The sequence below is a fragment of the Podarcis raffonei genome, chromosome 16 (assembly GCF_027172205.1).
Source record: "Podarcis raffonei isolate rPodRaf1 chromosome 16, rPodRaf1.pri, whole genome shotgun sequence".
NCBI classification, from domain to species: Eukaryota; Metazoa; Chordata; class Lepidosauria; order Squamata; family Lacertidae; genus Podarcis; species Podarcis raffonei.
The window spans coordinates 18425588-18443611 of NC_070617.1; positions in this window are offsets into that span (position 1 = coordinate 18425588).

The following is an 18024-nucleotide window of genomic DNA, read 5'->3' on the forward strand; positions in this document are numbered from 1 at the left end:
AGTAAAACAAAAGTGGTCTGGTGGAAATCCGACGAACAGTTGATTTTATAGAAATATCTGAAGGTTTCCCATAGTATAGAATGTGTGCTTCAATGTTTCTGGACCCTGAACTGGAGAAGGAAGGAAACGATTTATTAAAAATAGATATATCGTAGAAACAGTGGCTTTTCGTCAGTGACCTTGTTATGAATGTGGATGGAGATAGATGCTGAAAGTTTGCCTCCAGTACCCGTGTGTTTCTCTTCAGGGAGTGTTCTCAGCTAACGTTTATTTGGTTCTCCTTGGCTCTGACAGGTTATTTGAATGTGTTGGTTCAGCCATCCGGACTACACAGCTTGTAGATGAGTGAGGCAGCCTTCCTTATTGAAAGTGTGTGTCTGAGACTGCCCTTATTTATGGGAGTCTCGTATTTACTTACAAAGAAAGAATATGTTAATGGGAATGTGTGCATAGTGTGGTGCTTTGCGGGACATTTGTTGTGGAGCTGGGATGGGAAGTACTTTCAACGTCCTGTTTTTCCCCTCAGCCAGGCCTAGAGGTGGGGGGAAAAGATACCGAAAATTTTGACAAGGGAAAGGCAATGGGGCAGATTTGTCAGGCTTGTGCAGGCACGGCTTGAAGACTTTACACAGACAGGAACCCCACACGGGTTTCCCCGCACGTAACAGGCAGGGAGCCAGCTCAGGTAGAAAGACAGCAACCATTTTATTCGCTTTTTAAGCGCTGGCTACATCCATCGCTTCACTCACACCCTACCTCTCCTTCTGTGCGTTCCAGGGCTTGGGTCCTGAGCTGAGGGAACTCTTGCTTCTTTCCTTCCAGGTCCCCAACACAATGGGACTTCCTTTTGAGCAGACAAGTCTAGAGTTGTCCATAAACTGCAGTTCTTAATGTGCCTTGAATATACAGAATATTAACCTTTGGGCAGCTTCAATCAGATATAGGCACGCCTTCACTTAGGAGCGTTATTAAATCCAGTAGGTCTGCGTAAACATGCTGCAAGATCCTTTTCCACGTTTGTAGCACCACCCCCAAAGTGAAACTTTAAATCAGTGGTGTCTGCAGACGGTTTTTCCAGGTCATGTGGCCAGCATGACTAAGCTGCTTCTGGCGAAACCAAAGCAGCACATGGAAATGCCGTTTACCTTCCTGCCAGAGCGGTACCTATTTATCTACTTGCACTTTGACGTGCTTTCAAACTAGTAGGTTGGCAGGAGCTGGGACCAAACAACAGGAGCTCACTCCGTCACGGCGATTTGAACCACCAACCTTCCGATTGGCAAGCCCAAGGTTCAGTGGTTTACACCACAGCGTATTATTATGCACAGTCTGCATATTAACATATGTCTGTCTGTCTTTCTCTCTTTTTTTTTTTATAAAATTTTTATTGGCTTTTCAACATACATTATAAGACAATACAAACAACAAACACAAACAAACAAACATAAAAAACATGTATAATTTCATGAATTTTTTCATGTACCCAATTTCAACGACTTCCCCATGCCTCCCTTTTCTGCATCCCTATTTTAAACTTTTTCAGCAACCCCTGATCTAGATTACTTTAAAATTCCTTTCTTTAACCCTTTTCTTTCCTCTTGTCCAATCATTTATCTCTGCAAATCTGCTATGCTTTACCCATGACATTTTAACACTTACTAATTTTACAACAATTTTTAAGATAAAATTTAAATTTCTTCCAATCTTCTTCCACCGTCTCTCTCCCTTGGTCACGGATTCTGCCCGTCATCTCTGCCAGTTCCATATAGTCAATCACCTTCGTCTGCCACTCTTCCAGCGTGGGTAGTTCTTGTGTCTTCCAATACTTTGCTAGTAGAACTCTTGCTGCTGTTGTAGCATACATAAAAAACGTCCTATCTTTCTTTGACACCAATTGGCCTACCATGCCCAGGAGAAAAGCCTCTGGTTTCTTATGAAAGGTACACTTAAGCACCTTCTTAATTTCATTATAAATCATTTCCCAGAAGACCTTAATCCTTGGGCACGTCCACCAAAGGTGGTAGAAAGTACCTTCAGTTTCATTACATTTCCAGCATTTGTTATTGGGCAAATGATAAATTTTTGCAAGCTTGACTGGGGTCATGTACCACCTATAAATCATTTTCATGATATTCTCTCTTAAGTGTCTGTCTGTCTTTCTCTCTCTCTCTTTCTTTTCTTTCTTTTTTTCTTTCAAAAACCTGATACCAGATGCTTGTCTTCTACTGTCCAGGTTCAGGGTGGGGCTGTAGATTGATTGTATGTGGGGGTGGGGATAGCTGCTTCATGGGTCCATGCTTTTGTGGGTACCATACCCCTGAGAACATTGACGTATCATCACTTGCTTTTGCCCCACAGCAGGAGCTGTGCTGTGCGTGACCAATATCTGTTTGTGTTTTAAAAATTAATGCTCAGCCCTTGGATCACCTACCCAGAGCTATGAGGAGTGGGAAGGACTCAGGGGCCAGGCATCTGCTTTGCATGCAGAAGGTCCTGACGATGCAGAAGATGCAGAGAGAGGTTTATCTGAATGCTGCATAGGACGGGGTGTCCTGGTGTGGTCTGTATGCGGTGAAGCAGACAGAGGAAGATCCCTAAATGTTAACAGGGAGAAACCCGTGTTCTCTGTAAGAAACAAAGTGAATAAGCATGAGGTGAGGTTGTACATATGTTCTTCTCAGTTATATGTTTATGAAAGTAAAGTTTCTTTTGGATATAAAGAGTCTGGATGCATCACTTGAATGCACAGTTCCCCCTGTGACATGTGCACGTTTTGTAGACATTAATTAGAGAACTGCATCGCAACATTCATGTGGTTTTGTAATGAAAAATTTCATTTTGTTTTGGTTCTCGTATTGGTTTGGAAATTGAGGATTGGATAGATTCACTTTTAAAGGCAAACCAATTTGATTGTCTCCCCCGTTCCTAGGCAGGGTAAAGAAGCCTCTTTCTGCTGACTTCATAAGGACTCCACGCACAGGCACTGCAAAAACTACACGTTTTGTCAGTCTGGGTGTTCCACCAGTAGATTGGAGTGTAAACAGTCAGCAGGAAAAATTAACAACAAAATAATGTTTTATATCACCTGTTTATTGACTAGTGAAGCAGCAAAAGTCACCAACGCTTTTTGAATAAAAATGTTGACAAGTCAGAGTCAAGCGGATAGAAAAGGAGGAGGAGGAAACTGCGAGCTCAGCCCACTCTGGAAGTCATGATTTTTCTTTTTCTTTTTCCATTTGGATTATTTTTTCTGTCTTTAGAATCATAGAATCATAGAATCATAGAATCATAGAGTTGGAAGAGACCACAAGGGCCATCGAGTCCAACCCCCTGCCAAGCAGGAAACACCATCAGAGCACTCCTGACATATGGTTGTCAAGCCTCTGCTTAAAGACCTCCAAAGAAGGAGACTCCACCACACTCCTTGGCAGCAAATTCCACTGTCGAACAGCTCTTACTGTCAGGAAGTTCTTCCTAATGTTTAGGTGGAATCTTCTTTCTTGTAGTTTGGATCCATTGCTCCGTGTCCGCTTCTCTGGAGCAGCAGAAAACAACCTTTCTCCCTCCTCTATGTGACATCCTTTTATATATTTGAACATGGCTATCATATCACCCCTTAACCTCCTCTTCTCCAGGCTAAACATGCCCAGCTCCCTTAGCCGTTCCTCATAAGGCATCGTTTCCAGGCCTTTGACCATTTTGGTTGCCCTCCTCTGGACACGTTCCAGTTTGTCAATGTCCTTCTTGAACTGTGGTGCCCAGAACTGGACACAGTACTCCAGGTGAGGTCTGACCAGAGCAGAATACAGTGGCACTATTACTTCCCTTGATCTAGATGCTATACTCCTATTGATGCAGCCCAGAATTGCATTGGCTTTTTTAGCTGCCGCGTCACACTGTTGGCTCATGTCAAGTTTGTGGTCAACCAAGACTCCTAGATCCTTTTCACATGTAGTGCTCTCAAGCCAGGTGTCACCCATCTTGTATTTGTGCCTCTCATTTTTTTTGCCCAAGTGCAATACTTTACATTTCTCCCTGTTAAAATTCATCTTGTTTGTTTTGGCCCAGTTCTCTAATCTGTCAAGGTCGTTTTGAAGTGTGATCCTGTCCTCTGGGGTGTTAGCCACCCCTCCCAGTTTGGTGTCATCTGCAAATTTGATCAGGATGCCCTTGAGTCCATCATCCAAGTCGTTGATAAAGATGTTGAATAAGACCGGGCCCAAGACAGAACCCTGTGGCACCCCACTAGTCACTCTTCTCCAGGATGAAGAGGAACCATTGATGAGCACCCTTTGGGTTCGGTCAGTCAGCCAGTTACAAATCCACTGAGTGGTAGCATAGTCAAGACCGCATTTTACCAGCTTCTTTACAAGAATATCATGGGGCACCTTGTCAAATGCCTTGCTGAAATCAAGGTAAGCTACATCCACTGCGTTCCCTTCATCTACCAGGCTTGTAATTCTGTCAAAAAACGAGATCAGGTTAGTCTGACATGACTTATTTTTCAGAAATCCATGCTGACTATTGGTGATCACAGCATTCCTTTCTAGGTGCTCACAGACTGTTTGCTTAATGATCTGCTCCAGAATCTTCCCTGGTATTGATGTCAGACTGACTGGGCGGTAATTATTTGGGTCCTCTCTTTTCCCCTTTTTGAAAATAGGGACAACATTTGCCCTCCTCCAGTCTGCCGGGACTTCGCCTGTTCTCCAGGAATTCTCAAAGATGACTGCCAGTGGTTCTGAGATCACATCTGCCAGTTCTTTTAATACTCTTGGATGCAGTTCATCTGGCCCTGGAGACTTGAATACATCTAGACTAGCCAAGTATTCTTGTACTATCTCCTTAGTTATTCTGGGCTGTGTTTCCTCTGCTGAATCATTTGCTCCAAATTCTTCAGGTCGGGCATTGTTTTCTTTATCGGAGAAGACTGAGGCAAAGAAGGCATTGAGGAGTTCAGCCCTTTCTGTGTCCCCTGTTTGCATTTCACCATCTTCTCCTCTGAGTGACCCCACTGTTTCTTTGTTCTTCCTTTTGCTACGAACATACCCATAAAAGCCTTTTTTGTTGCTTTTAACTTCTCTAGCAAGCCTGAGTTCATTCTGTGCTTTAGCTTTTCTGACTTTGTGTCTACACGTGCTGGCTATTTGTTTGAATTCCTCTTTGGTGGTTTCCCCCCTTTTCCATTTTTTGTACACATCCTTTTTTAATCTTAACTCAGTTAAAAGTTCTTTAGATAGCCACCCTGGCTTCTTTAGGCACCTTCCATGTTTCCGTCTCATTGGTATTGCCTGAAGTTGTGCTTTTACTATCTCCCTCTTAACAAACTCCCAGCCATCATGAACTCCCTTTCCTTTTAGTATTACTGTCCATGGGATCTCACCAAGCACTTCCCTAAGTTTTATGAAGTCGGCTTTCTTAAAGTCGAGAAATTGAGTCCTAGTATGCTTGGCTGCTCCTTTCCGCTGTATAGTAAACTTCAGAAGAGCATGATCACTCGCGCCTAATGATCTTTCCACTTCTACCCCACTAACCAGGTCATCAACATTGGTTAGGACCAGATCTAAAATGGCTGTTCCTCTTGTTGCTTCTCCCACTTTCTGGACAATGAAGTTGTCTGCAAGGCCAGTGAGGAATCTGTTTGACCTTATGCTCTTGGCTGAGTTTGACACCCAACAAATATCCGGGTAATTGAAGTCCCCCATTACTACTATCTCCCTTCCTTTTGCATGCTTGGCCATCTGTTCCAGGAAGGCATCATCTATGTCCTCCGTTTGGCTTGGGGATCTATAGTAAACTCCCACAATGAGGTCACTGTTATTCTTCTCTCCCTTAATTTTGACCCAAATGCTCTCACTTTGGCTTTGAGGTTCTAAATCTTGGATCTCTTCACAGGTATACACATCCCTGACATATAACGTCACTCCTCCTCCTTTCTTGTCTGGTCTGTTTCTCTGAAATAGATTGTATCCCTCCATTATTACATTCCAATCGTGGGACTTATCCCACCAGGTTTCAGTGATTCCTATTATGTCATATTTAGTTTGCTGTACCAAGAGCTCAAGCTCATCTTGTTTATTTCCCATACTTTGCGCATTAGTGTACAGACATTGAAGTCCATTAATCATTCCCCCGTGTCTCTTATTTAAGGATTTTTTCCTCCCACCACTAGGTCTGCGTGCTGTTTGCTCCATTCGGTCTATGACATTTGGATGATCATCTTCATCAATTGATAGACTCCTACCTTCAGGAGCACTGTCTCCCTCCCCCACATTAGTCAGTTTAAAGCCCTCCTGATGAGGTTTCTGAGATTTTTTGCAAAAACATTCCTCCCAACCGTTGTGAGGTGCAGCCCATCGCTTGCCAGAAGTCCATCTTCAAGAAACTGCATTCCGTGATCTAAGAATCCAAACCGTTCCTGTTTACACCATTTGCGAAGCCAGTTGTTCACTTCCACTATTTTTCCCTCTCTCCCTGGGCCACGTCGTTCAACTGGGAGGACAGATGAGATGACAATTTGTGCATTTAATTGCTTCAATTTCCTGCCCAGAGCCTCGTAATCACTTTTGATCTTCTGGAGGCTATTGCTTGCAGTGTCATTGGTTCCCACATGAACCAAGAGGAAGGGGTATTTGTCAGTGGGTTTTATGATTCCTTGCAGTCGTTCAGTTACATCTTGGATCTTAGCCCCGGGGAGACAGCACACTTCCCGAGACATCTTGTCAGGCCCACAGATCACTGCTTCTGTTCCCCTCAGTAGGGAATCCCCTATCACCACTACACGCCTCCTCTTAGGTCTGGTCGGGGTTCTTCCGTGAGCTGTCCGTTCCAAGGTCGCCTGCACATTCCCTGAGGACTGCCTTTGCTGCTCGTCTTCATATACCTGATCGACTGTAATGAGGGAGAGATCCTCAAATGGAGTCTGCTCTTCGTCTTCCATGCTAGTGGAAAGGACCTCAAAGCGATTGCGTATTTCTAAACAATCAGAGCGAACCCTGGGCCTCCTACTTCTTTGAGTCACGTTTCTCCATATATCTGGCTCCTGTGTTGGTGAACTAGCTTCCTTCTCAGGGGAGTCCCCTGTCTCCTCCTTGGTGGAGACGGTGTGCTCTGTTGCTTCCAAGAAGAGCTCCAGCTCTCTAATTCTTTGGAGCGTAGCTACACGTTCCTCCAGTTGCTGGACTTTGTCTTTTAAGAGGGCAATCAACAGGCAATTGCTGCAGGTAAAGCTGCCTGCAACCTTTGGCAAGATGGCAAACATTGCGCAGGAACCACAGGCGACTGCAGCTGTTCCCTCACCCTCCATCTTGAGAAGGTGTCGTTGGGGGTGACTACAGCGGTCCTCCATCATAAAAAGCGTGAAGACAGGACAAATAAATCCCCCCAAATAAACCTATATCTCCCCCAACAAACGTTTGAGACTAGCTCCCCTAAATCTAAAAGATGGATCAAACTGCGCGCGCCGCTAGGCGCGCGCCGCTGCCCTACAAGCTCTGACAAGCTCCTCCCACAGCTAATCCCCTACCTCAACAGAAGCCCTGCCCCCTCTGACCTTTGCACAGAGAAAGCAGCTAATCAGCCACAAGAAACTCACACAAGAAAACCCTTTTTGTTCCTTCTTCAGCCGCTGCCCTACAAGCTTTATTTTTCTTACATTTTCAAAACTGGTTATGTTGGATAATCTGTTGTTTTTTGTTTTGTTTTTTCCCCCATTACGTAACACTAATGTGGTAGCGGATCAACAGTTTAGCAGGAGAAGAGAAGGAAAGCCATTCCATGCAACCAGAGAGTGGATTTGCAAATTCAGAGAACCCAACAATTCAACAAATGGAGGTGGTGTGTTGGATAAGCAGAAGGAAGGAAAGAAAGGAGGGAGGGAGGGAGGGAGGGAGGGTGTTTGGTTCTCCCTACACCTTCACTTTCTCTGGCCTAGCTGGCTAAAAGGAGGTGCCAGAGGGGAACTCTCAATGGAAGATGTGCCAACCTCAAGGGCCCCCCAACTCTGACTCAGCAAACTGAGGGTTGCTTGGCATGAATGGAGGAAAGATAGATAGCAGAGGAAGAAGGGAGATTTATAAGGGAAGAGTAATGCATGGAAGAGCAAAGATGAAGTGTTGGCCGCAATGGTTCTTGTTCGGCTCATAATGTGAGACCACCCAGGAGTAGCCAACATATCACCAGAAGTGAATCCTCACAGCTGAAGGCGCTCAGACATGGGCTAGAAAAGTACTCCATCAAAAGCTGTAGAAACTTCTATGACTAATACATCTGGCAACATCACTTCAATGATGACCTTGAGCATCGTGGAGGAATCTTGGAGAATCATCTTGGAGAACCAGAAATTAAACATTCTTTCAGACATATCATGGAATATTACTCATGATGGCTCAGATTCCCTAATAAAATATTATAATAATATCTAATTTAATGTTATATTTTAAATTGTTCTAACCTACCCTGGAATCTTAGCATGCAAGAGAGGTAATAAATTAAAACAACATAGGTGTATAAATCTTAAGGAAGGTAGAAATACATTTGTTGTGAAAATTCTTTTGGTTTTGTTTTTTTTAAAAAGATATTTATTAAGAATTTAGAGATTACAAAAAAGAGAAACAGAAAACAAACAGCAAAAAAAATTAACAACATATACATTACAATATGAGGGACGCGGGTGGCGCTGTGGGTAAAAGCCTCAGTGCCTAGGGCTTGCTGATCGAAAGGTCGGCGGTTCGAATCCCCGTGGCGGGGTGCGCTCCCGCTGCTCGGTCCCAGCGCCTGCCAACCTAGCAGTTCGAAAGCACCCCCGGGTGCAAGTAGATAAATAGGGACCGCTTACTGGTGGGAAGGTAAACGGCGTTTCCGTGTGCTGCGCTGGCTCGCCAAGATGCAGCTTTGTCACGCTGGCCACGTGACCCGGAAGTGTCTCTGGACAGCGCTGGCCCCCGGCCTCTTGAGTGAGATGGGCGCACAACCCCAGAGTCTGTCAAGACTGGCCCGTACGGGCAGGGGTACCTTTACCTTTACCTTTTTACATTACAATATATAAAAAGTAAATAGAAAAAAAGAAAAAGAAAAAATAGAAAGAAAAATACAGCAATAACAATAAAAAAAGTAAAAGTAAAACACACATCCAATATTCCATCTCTTTGTCTTTCATTTACTTGTTTCATCAACCTCCTCACACCTCCCTTTTTGTATTCTAATTTAATTATTTGTTTCAGCAAATTCTTTCCATCTTTCTCAATTTTTATTGGATAATTTATCTTAACAGTCTAACCTATCAATTAACTCAGCAAATCCTTTTCATCTTTCAAAATATTCTGTCATTCAATTTACCTTAATTTATTTTAACCTTATCTTATGATAAAATACCTTAAATCCTAGAACTTAATACTTATTTATACATATCTCCTAATATCATTTCTACTAAAGCCAAATAATTTCATTCCACCATTTTTCCTAATTCCCAAAATAAATTTTACCCTTATTCCCAAAATAAATTTTTAAAGCTTTCTTCCAATCTTCATCCAACGTCCCTTCTTCCTGGTCTCGGGTTATGTCAGGCCTTACTGTCCTTTCCATCTAGTCCATCAACCTGGTAACCTTATGTCCGAGGCTCTTAAGTCTTTTCCATGTCCCTTCTGCAGTTCTTCTTCTTGTTTATACCAGCACTTTGCCTTGTCTTTTGTTAGTCTCTTTCTTAATTTCTTTCCTTTCTCATTGAGGAGTAGGTCTCGGGGAAACTCTAACCCAAAAATATCTCCATCTCCCCTCAACAGATCAGCCCTTTCCCCACAGTCCCGTTCCCCACAGTCAGCCGGGTAGTCCAGAAAATATTTAAATGCATGTTTCAAGGTCCCTCCAAAATTAAGGACCCCCACAACTCCAGACCCCCCCTGGCCCACTCCAGGTTCAATCTTCAAAAACAGCGGCTTATGCTCCTGCAGGGCCTTGGTTCTATCCATCTGTGTTACTTGAGGTTCAGCAGCAACCTCCTCCATTGTCTTCTGCATTTGCACTTGCCCTGTCAAAACAGGTTCCTGGGTTGGGTCCTGAGTGGTTTCTATATAAGTATTCACTGTTTGTCCAAAATTTTGAACTGCAACAGTCATCAGAGTCATCTTCTCATGCATCTGCTCCAGCAAAGCGTTTGTCTTGCAAAAAGCAAGCACCAAAACTTCTTCTATATCCATTTTTGTTCAAGGTCAGAGTCTGGTCTCACAATCCTAATCTCCACAGCTGTGAAATCCCCAGATTGACTCCAGCAACAATTTAACAAGCTCCCTCTAGAGGGAACAATTTCCATTTGTATCCATCTTTTAAAGGCAAGTCCAGCAAAAGAAAGTTACTTTCATTTTTCAAATTTTGTTTCTTTTAAGTGCAAAAGGTAACTTTGGAATCAATTTGTTTCTCTTCTTTAACTATCTGTCAAAAAACATTCCATTCACAGTTGATGGGCTTCCCCAAAAGCTTCTGTCTCTGACACCCCGTTCCCAGGTTTGAGATGGTGGAAATTTATCTTTCTTTCCTCTCTCTCCGCAGGCTTAAACAATCAAAAATTCCCCCTCTTTTCCCCTGCTTCCAAGAGGGGTTTTGATGGTTAAAAATGAAGGAAATTTAGGTCTTTATATACAACTCTCCAGACTTTGGCTTGCACAATTTTTGCTTCAGTCTATATACAAAAAGCGGAAGGCGGACTTCCTGTTTAGACCTTCCCGCTTCAATACCAAATTAAAGTGTTTCTTAGTCCAATTTTCCGTTCTACTCACGGATACTTGTTTAGAGTCCAATTGTCCACAGGAAAAAGTCAGCGCTCTCCAGCAACGGCTGTGCGGCTTCACTCCGTAAGAATAGCGGTCGATTCAAGACACCGCGCTGCTCACCCCACGTCGCTTCGGATCCCCGAAAAAGGGGTTTCCCTGCGAGTAGGAGAGGCGCTCCTGGTGTCAGCCAAATCCCACATTCCCAGGCTTCCTCCACCTGGGATTTTTAAGGGGTCTCCGCCTTCGCCACGGCGGCAAGACCCGATTTTCACGGAGTGGGTTCCTCTGAGTCAGAGGAATTCCGCCATTGCCGATGGCGCTAACCCGGAAGTCTGTTGTGAAAATTCTTTTGAGCCTTAAACAACCCCAGAAGCACCACTGATTGGATGTAGAGATTTGCAGGACTCTTCCCATAACTGATTCTTATTTGTCTAGAAACAGAAAATCATACTGAACAAAATCCCAAATCAATTTCTGCTCTGCTGTCAAACAATCACCCTAATAAGCAATTCAGTAAAAGACCACTTACCACGAACTGAAGAAGATGAGTGGCAGAAGAGATGTCAGAACGGAAGGTGCAGGTGGAAAACCCCAACACAGCGAGTCCTTTTATACACATTCATTTGAAGCTGGAAGCAAATAGTTTGATGTGATGACATTAATTTGGCTAAGTATATGACCTGCTCTAGATTGCACCAGACTGTTCCTAGCCATCATCTGGCTAAGTGGAATATGTTCCAAGATGCTATCCCGCATGCCAGGTGACGCCTTGCCTCAGGAAGCTGTTTTGCTTAATTTTCGATCAGCTTCGGCTTGGATGTTTGTTGTGTTCCTTTTAATGGGATTTGGGCAGTGCCAGATTTACATATGGGCTGAGTGGGCAGCAGTCCAGGGCCTCAAAATCGGGGGGGGGGGGGCTTAGCCTCTTGCTTTAAAAGACAACAACAACAAAAACTGGCAGATTTTACTGGCTAGGCTCAGTTTCTTAGTAACATTAAACACATGACGTATGAGTCTTCGACTGTATAACAGTTATACAGTCGTATCTTGGATCCCAAACACCTTGGTACGTGGACATTTTGGCTCCCGAACACCGCAAAGCCGGAAGTGAGTGTTTCAGTTTGTGAATGTTCTTTGGAACCCAAATGTCCGACGGGGCTTCCATGGCTTCTGATTGGCTGCAGGAGTTTCCTGCAGCCAATCAGAAGCCACACTTTGGTTTCTGAACGTTTTTGAAGTCAAACGGACTTCCATAACGGATTCAGTTTGACTTCCAAGGTACGACTGTACAAGTGTGTACTTACTGTTTAGTAACGTTTGTGGAGGCTTTAAAGCTACTCAGAATCAGATGAGAAAGTCAGCTATGGAGCAGTTCAAGTGTTCAGGTCACTGTGCATCATTACAGCATGCGTTTTGAGAACCACTGGGGGTTGTTTTTTTATATCATTGTGAATCACAATAATACTTAATTCTGACTTTTGTGAAAGTAATAATGCGTAAACACTATGAAAATGATGCTAGTAAACAAAAGTGACCCAAAACAACAACAACCCAGAAGGAAATATACAAACTTTTAAAGCCAATCACATCATATGGCTTTGTGCAACATGCAGGAAATGACCTACATAATCCCTCAGATACAGAATATTCATATTTACTAATGGAAGAAAATTAAGTAGACTACACGGAGCAGTCTTGAGCAGACCGAAGAACAACCAGTTTATATACAGAACGCAGCCTCCCAAAAGCTTCAAGGAGAATTGTTGTCAGTAAATACCACCAGAAGAATTGAAATTTCTAGAGAAAAGTGAGAATGAAATGACAGGAGGTACAGCCAAAGAATTAACACAAGACACTGAAGGAACATGCCCTGAGATAGTTACACCAAAAGAAGAAGTTCAAGCTCATTACCATCTTAAAGAATGTGGAAACAAAGCAAATTATCTCAGTGAAAACCCTAGCATTGCAGACACAAAAATACCAACTGTTCATTCTACAGTGGTACCTCGGGTTACAGCTGCTTTAGGTTACAGACGCTTCAGATTACAGACTCCGCTAACCCAGAAATAGTACCTCAGGTTAAGAACTTTGCTTCAGGGTGAGAACAGAAATTGCGTGGCGGTAGCGGGAGGCCCCCATTGGCTAAAGTGGTACCTCAGGTTAAGAACAGTTTCAGGTTAAGAACGGACCTCCAGAATGAATTAAGTTCTTAACCTGAGGTACCACTGTACTAGTGATTTCAGAAACAATAATGATGGAAATTTATAAATAATGAAATATAATTATGGATTGAGAAAGGTCCAGTGGAATGCCAGCACTCGGCTGGACCTTTGAAGCAAACATACAAAAACCAAGCCCGGTTCTGCTCAAAGTATTTATTCTATTCCACCAAAGTAAATGGAGAAACCTGCCCTTGAGAATGGCTAGTGTAATCTCCCACTAAAGGAAAAGTCTACTGTTTTGTGTGCAAACTTTTATCCAACCAGACGACCTCAGCCACATCTTTATCTTCTACTGGATTTGATTATTGGCATGACACTTACCTTGTTCAAACCCACAAAAAACTCTGTAAACCATATGAGCTCTATGCTAACATACTTTACAAGTAAGTGTGGCCCAACGCTCACATCAAAATTTGAAGAGCAAATGGAAGCACAGAAAGATTACTGGAGGCACATACTTCAGCGAGTTATAACAGTGATTTCCCTTTTGGCAGAACATGGCTTGGGGAGATTTAGGTGAGATGATGAAATATTGGTTCACCAGAAATAGTAGCATTATTGGATTGTTTGAATTAATTTCCAAATTTGATCCCTTCCCATGTGCTCACATAAATCGGTATGGAAGTAAAGGCTCTGATCAGCCATCGTACTTCTCCAAAACCATATGTGAAGAGGATATCCAGTTGATGGCTAATGACAACAAGTCGATCAACATGGGAAACATCAGGAGTTTAAACAACAGATAAACTAAAATAACCTGCCTGATTGATGTCACTCAGTATAGCTTCTCAAACTGTATTGTCAGATATGTTTCCCCTAGTGATGCACACTGGTTGCACACTTTGCGAGGTTTGTCCTGGATCCTAACTGAGAAATTGGAAAACTTAAAGAGAGAACCGTGGTGGTTTCCTCAAAAAAAGCTCAGCAATTTTTGTGTGCCCTGGTTTTTACTTTTTGAAATATGGCAACCCTAGCTGAGCTGATACTGATAGCGTAGAGAATAATTGTTTGACAATGCAGCCAATATGGCTGGAAAGTATAACAGCATTCAACAAAAAAATCTGGGAAGAACGAGTTTGCAAAGGGAAAGAGGTGATTGGTCTGAAAGGATGGAGTGGGTTGTGGGAGTACTCTGTGGGGTAGAAGTTTAGGGAACGTGGCTTAAGTTCCAAGCCATGTAGAATCTGAGGACAGCAATGCTGTCTCTTGTGTCTTCAGAAGCTGCCAACAAGCATCCTGAAGAACCCAATATAAATATTGTTATTCCCTTCTGCATGTAGTATTTCTTTAACAAACCAACCCTCTCAGTTCAAGTTCAGCTTATCTGTAGCGTTGGTGTCCAGCTCACACCTAAGCTTTCCATAACAGGTACTAGGAGGTTTGGAAAATGTTCTGAGTGAACTGATGGCAGCAGAAAATTAAAGAAGCACCTGGTGTATATACAAAGTGAGGCTGAGGCTGAGGGACCGAGTATCCCTGACTTGATATATTTGAATCAAATGCCTTGCAGGATCAAAATCATATTATCTACTGTAGGTGGAATTGAAGACCTTCCAGAATCTCTTTGTAACTCTGTTTGTGGTTTGGGGCCAAAAGCCTTTGCAAAGAACTGAAGGCAAAAGTCTTACTCAGGCATTGGAGCAAACAGCTGAGGGCTTAATGTGAACTGGGAAAGCAGAATGTGGCTGAACAGGTTGTTTGCCTTCAGCTCTTCTGAGTTAATGGAGTACATTTCCTGCTTGGAGCGCAAAGCCTTGGCCAAAGCCTAAATTATATTCCAATTATCCCCCTGTTATTTTTTATTATTAAAAGGCTTTGTAGTGTATCCAACCTCCCACATTTAGAGATGGCCACATATCGAAAGACACACAGCAGTACACAGAACACGAAACTTTTCCACCCTGGTTTCGGGATAGAATTATAGACTCATAGAATTGCAGAGCTGGAAGGAACCCTGAAGATACACATGTAGGCACCAGGCAAAAACATTCCTTTTTAAACAGGCCTTTGGTTGATTTGACTGATCCTATGCCCTTTTAAAATGTGGGGGGTTTTGGGGGGGTGTGATTGGGTTGTTGTTTTCAGTTTGATTATATATTTTGTGGTTTTATATTTTGATTTGTTCTGTGAACCGCCCTGAGACCTCCGGGTATAGGGCGGTATATACCGTAAACTCTATTATGATTATGTTGTGTATTGAGTCAAAGGATTTTATATCTGTATTATTATTGTCTGTATTTGTATTAGGGTAAAGTAGCTGCCTTTTGGTTCCAGGGGGTACAGCTACTATTGGTTCATTTAAGCTGCTGTATTTGGATCCTCTGTCTTATTGGTTTCCTCCAAAAGGCAGGACTGTGATTGCCTGATATTGTTCCCTCCAAAATGTATCCTTTCTAGCTAGTTCCCTGTCCCTATAAATGTAGCTCTCCCCTCCTAAGTCTCAGTCTTGTTTGCTTTAATAAAGAAGTGTTACTACAGAACTGTCTCCAGCATATTATGTCAAGAGAGCTGAAATCACAAACCCCACGTCACAACAACTGGCGACGAGGATGGGATCCGGAATGCTGAGGAGCGGTTAAACGCAGCCCTGCCTCAGAGTCCGGATTGTAGCTAAGAACAAGACTCACTGGCCAGCTGAGAAGACGACCCTGCCCACAGGACAATGGAGAGTCCAAGGGTATTGGAGCCCTTCCAGCCATCAGAGCCCCACACGTGGGAAGACTACGTCGAACGCTTCGAGTTCTTCACAGTGGCTCAAGGGATCACCGATGCCAGCAAAAGAAGGGCCACATTCCTGAGCTACTGTGGGCCTGAGACCTTCAAGCTGGCCAAGGCATTGCTTGCTCCAGCGAAGCTAAGTGAGACACCTCTCAAAGATATTCTTGCCTGCCTGACAAGCCATTTGGCGCCTACTGAGACCAAGATGGCCCGGTTGGAGTTTCATAAGAGGCAGCAGCGTGCTGGGGAGTCTGTATCTGCATTCCTAGCTGAACTGCGGAAGCTCGCTCAGCACTGCGACTTCCAAGATCTGGAAGAGACTCTCCTGGATCGGTTTATCGGTGGTCTGAGCAGCAAGAAAGCCAGAAGACGCATCGTGGCTAAAGAAGAGGTTACCCTTGCTTCAGCCTTGAAGGAGGCCACCGCCACGGAGAATTATGAAAGAGAGTAGCTTGATGCCAGTCGCAAGGCCCCTAAGCCACAGATAGAAGTTGCGCATGCCATGGTCGAGCTAGAGGCTACTCCGAGCCAAAGCCCAGTCCGTGGGGTCGAGTCAGTGCGTCAGGCCTGCACAGTGCACAAAGATCACCGAGGCAGGTGCCCTGGTTGTGGCGGAAACCATGAGCGGAAGAGTTGTCGTTTCCGGGATGCTATGTGCCGGACGTGCGGGAAGACAGGTCACATCGCCAGGGTCTGTAGATCGGCGGTGTTGGGAGCGACAGGAGCACCTAGACTGGAGCATCGCAGACCGTCCACGGCAAACCATGTTCTAAAGGACTGCCACTACGTAACGGAGATCAATGGGAGGGTCGTGCAGTTTCCAGCGCAAGGCAAGGCACACATCAAGGTGAAGATTGAGGGTCAGCTGTGCGACATGGAGGTGGACTCCGGATCTGGATTCACTATCGTGTCGGACCAGACCGCGAGGACATTCTTCCCCAGGGGTAAGTTGCCCCCTCTGGAGCCCTTCCCGGCAACTTTGCAGTCATACTCAGTGGGCCGCATCCATGTCATGGGAATGTGTGCCGTGAGAGTACAGTTCCGGGACAAACAGGCGGTACTCAAACTGGTGATTGCGAAGGGCAGTCGCCCCAGTCTCCTGGGCACTGACTGGTTCCCCGCCCTGGGACTGAGTATATCAGGGCTTAATTCAATCCAAACCTGCCCTGAGATGAGTGAGGCATTATGCAAAGAATTTGCTGGTCTCTTTAACGGAAAACTGGGTTGTTATAAAGGGCCCCAGTTGACTTCGAATTGGACCCTGGGGTGGCCCCAATCCGACTCAAACCAAGGCGAGTGCCATTTGCACTGCAACCCAAGATCGAAGCAGAGCTGGATAAATTGGTCAAGCAGGGAGTTCTCTCACCCGTGGACTCTGCTAAGTGGGAGACTCCAATTGCCACGCCCCTTAAAGCAAATGGGGAAGTCAGGATCTGTGCAGATTACAAATGTACTATCAATAAGGCACTCAGGGGAAACTCATACCCCATTCCAGTCGTATCACATCTGTTGGCTAAACTGGCTGGGGGCAAGGTGTTCGCCAAAATTGACCTGGCACAAGCTTACCAACAGCTGCCAGTAACCCCACAATCAGCGGAAGCACAGACTATTGTCACACATAAAGGGGCGTTCAGAGTTAACAGATTACAATTTGGAGTTTGTGTGGCCCCAGGGATTTTTCAAGGGCTCATGGAACGCCTGTTAAGAGGTCTGCCGGGGGTCTTGCCATTTTTTGATGACGTTTTGATTGCTGGAAAAGACCCACAGGAACTGGTTGCGCGTGTCCGTGCAGTGTTGCTCAAGTTCAAGGAGGTGGGGTTGCAACTGAAAAAGGAAAAATGCAGTTTTGGGGTGCCAACTGTGGATTTCTTGGGGTTTAAAATTGATGCATCAGGCATCCACCCCACAGATGCTAAGATTAAGGCCATCATCGAGGCACCACGACCACAGAACAAGACGGAGTTGCAGTCATTCCTGGGACTTATTAACTTTTATCATTCGTTCTTACCCCAGAAAGCTTCGGTAGCTGAACCATTACATCGACTGTTGCAGAAAAAGAATGTGTGGCGATGAGGGCAGGGGCAGCAGAAGGCTTTTGACTCCTTGCGAGGAATGCTGAGTAGCAGGAGCGTCCTTGCTCATTATGATGAGTCGAAGCCGCTGGTCCTGGCATGTGATGCCTCTCAATACGGCCTGGGGGCGGTGCTGAGTCATAGGGAACCGGATGGGTCGGAAAAGCCCATCTCTTTCTATTCCCGTACGTTGTCGCCCACGGAGCGCAACTATGCTCAAATTGACAAAGAGGCGCTTGCAATTGTGGC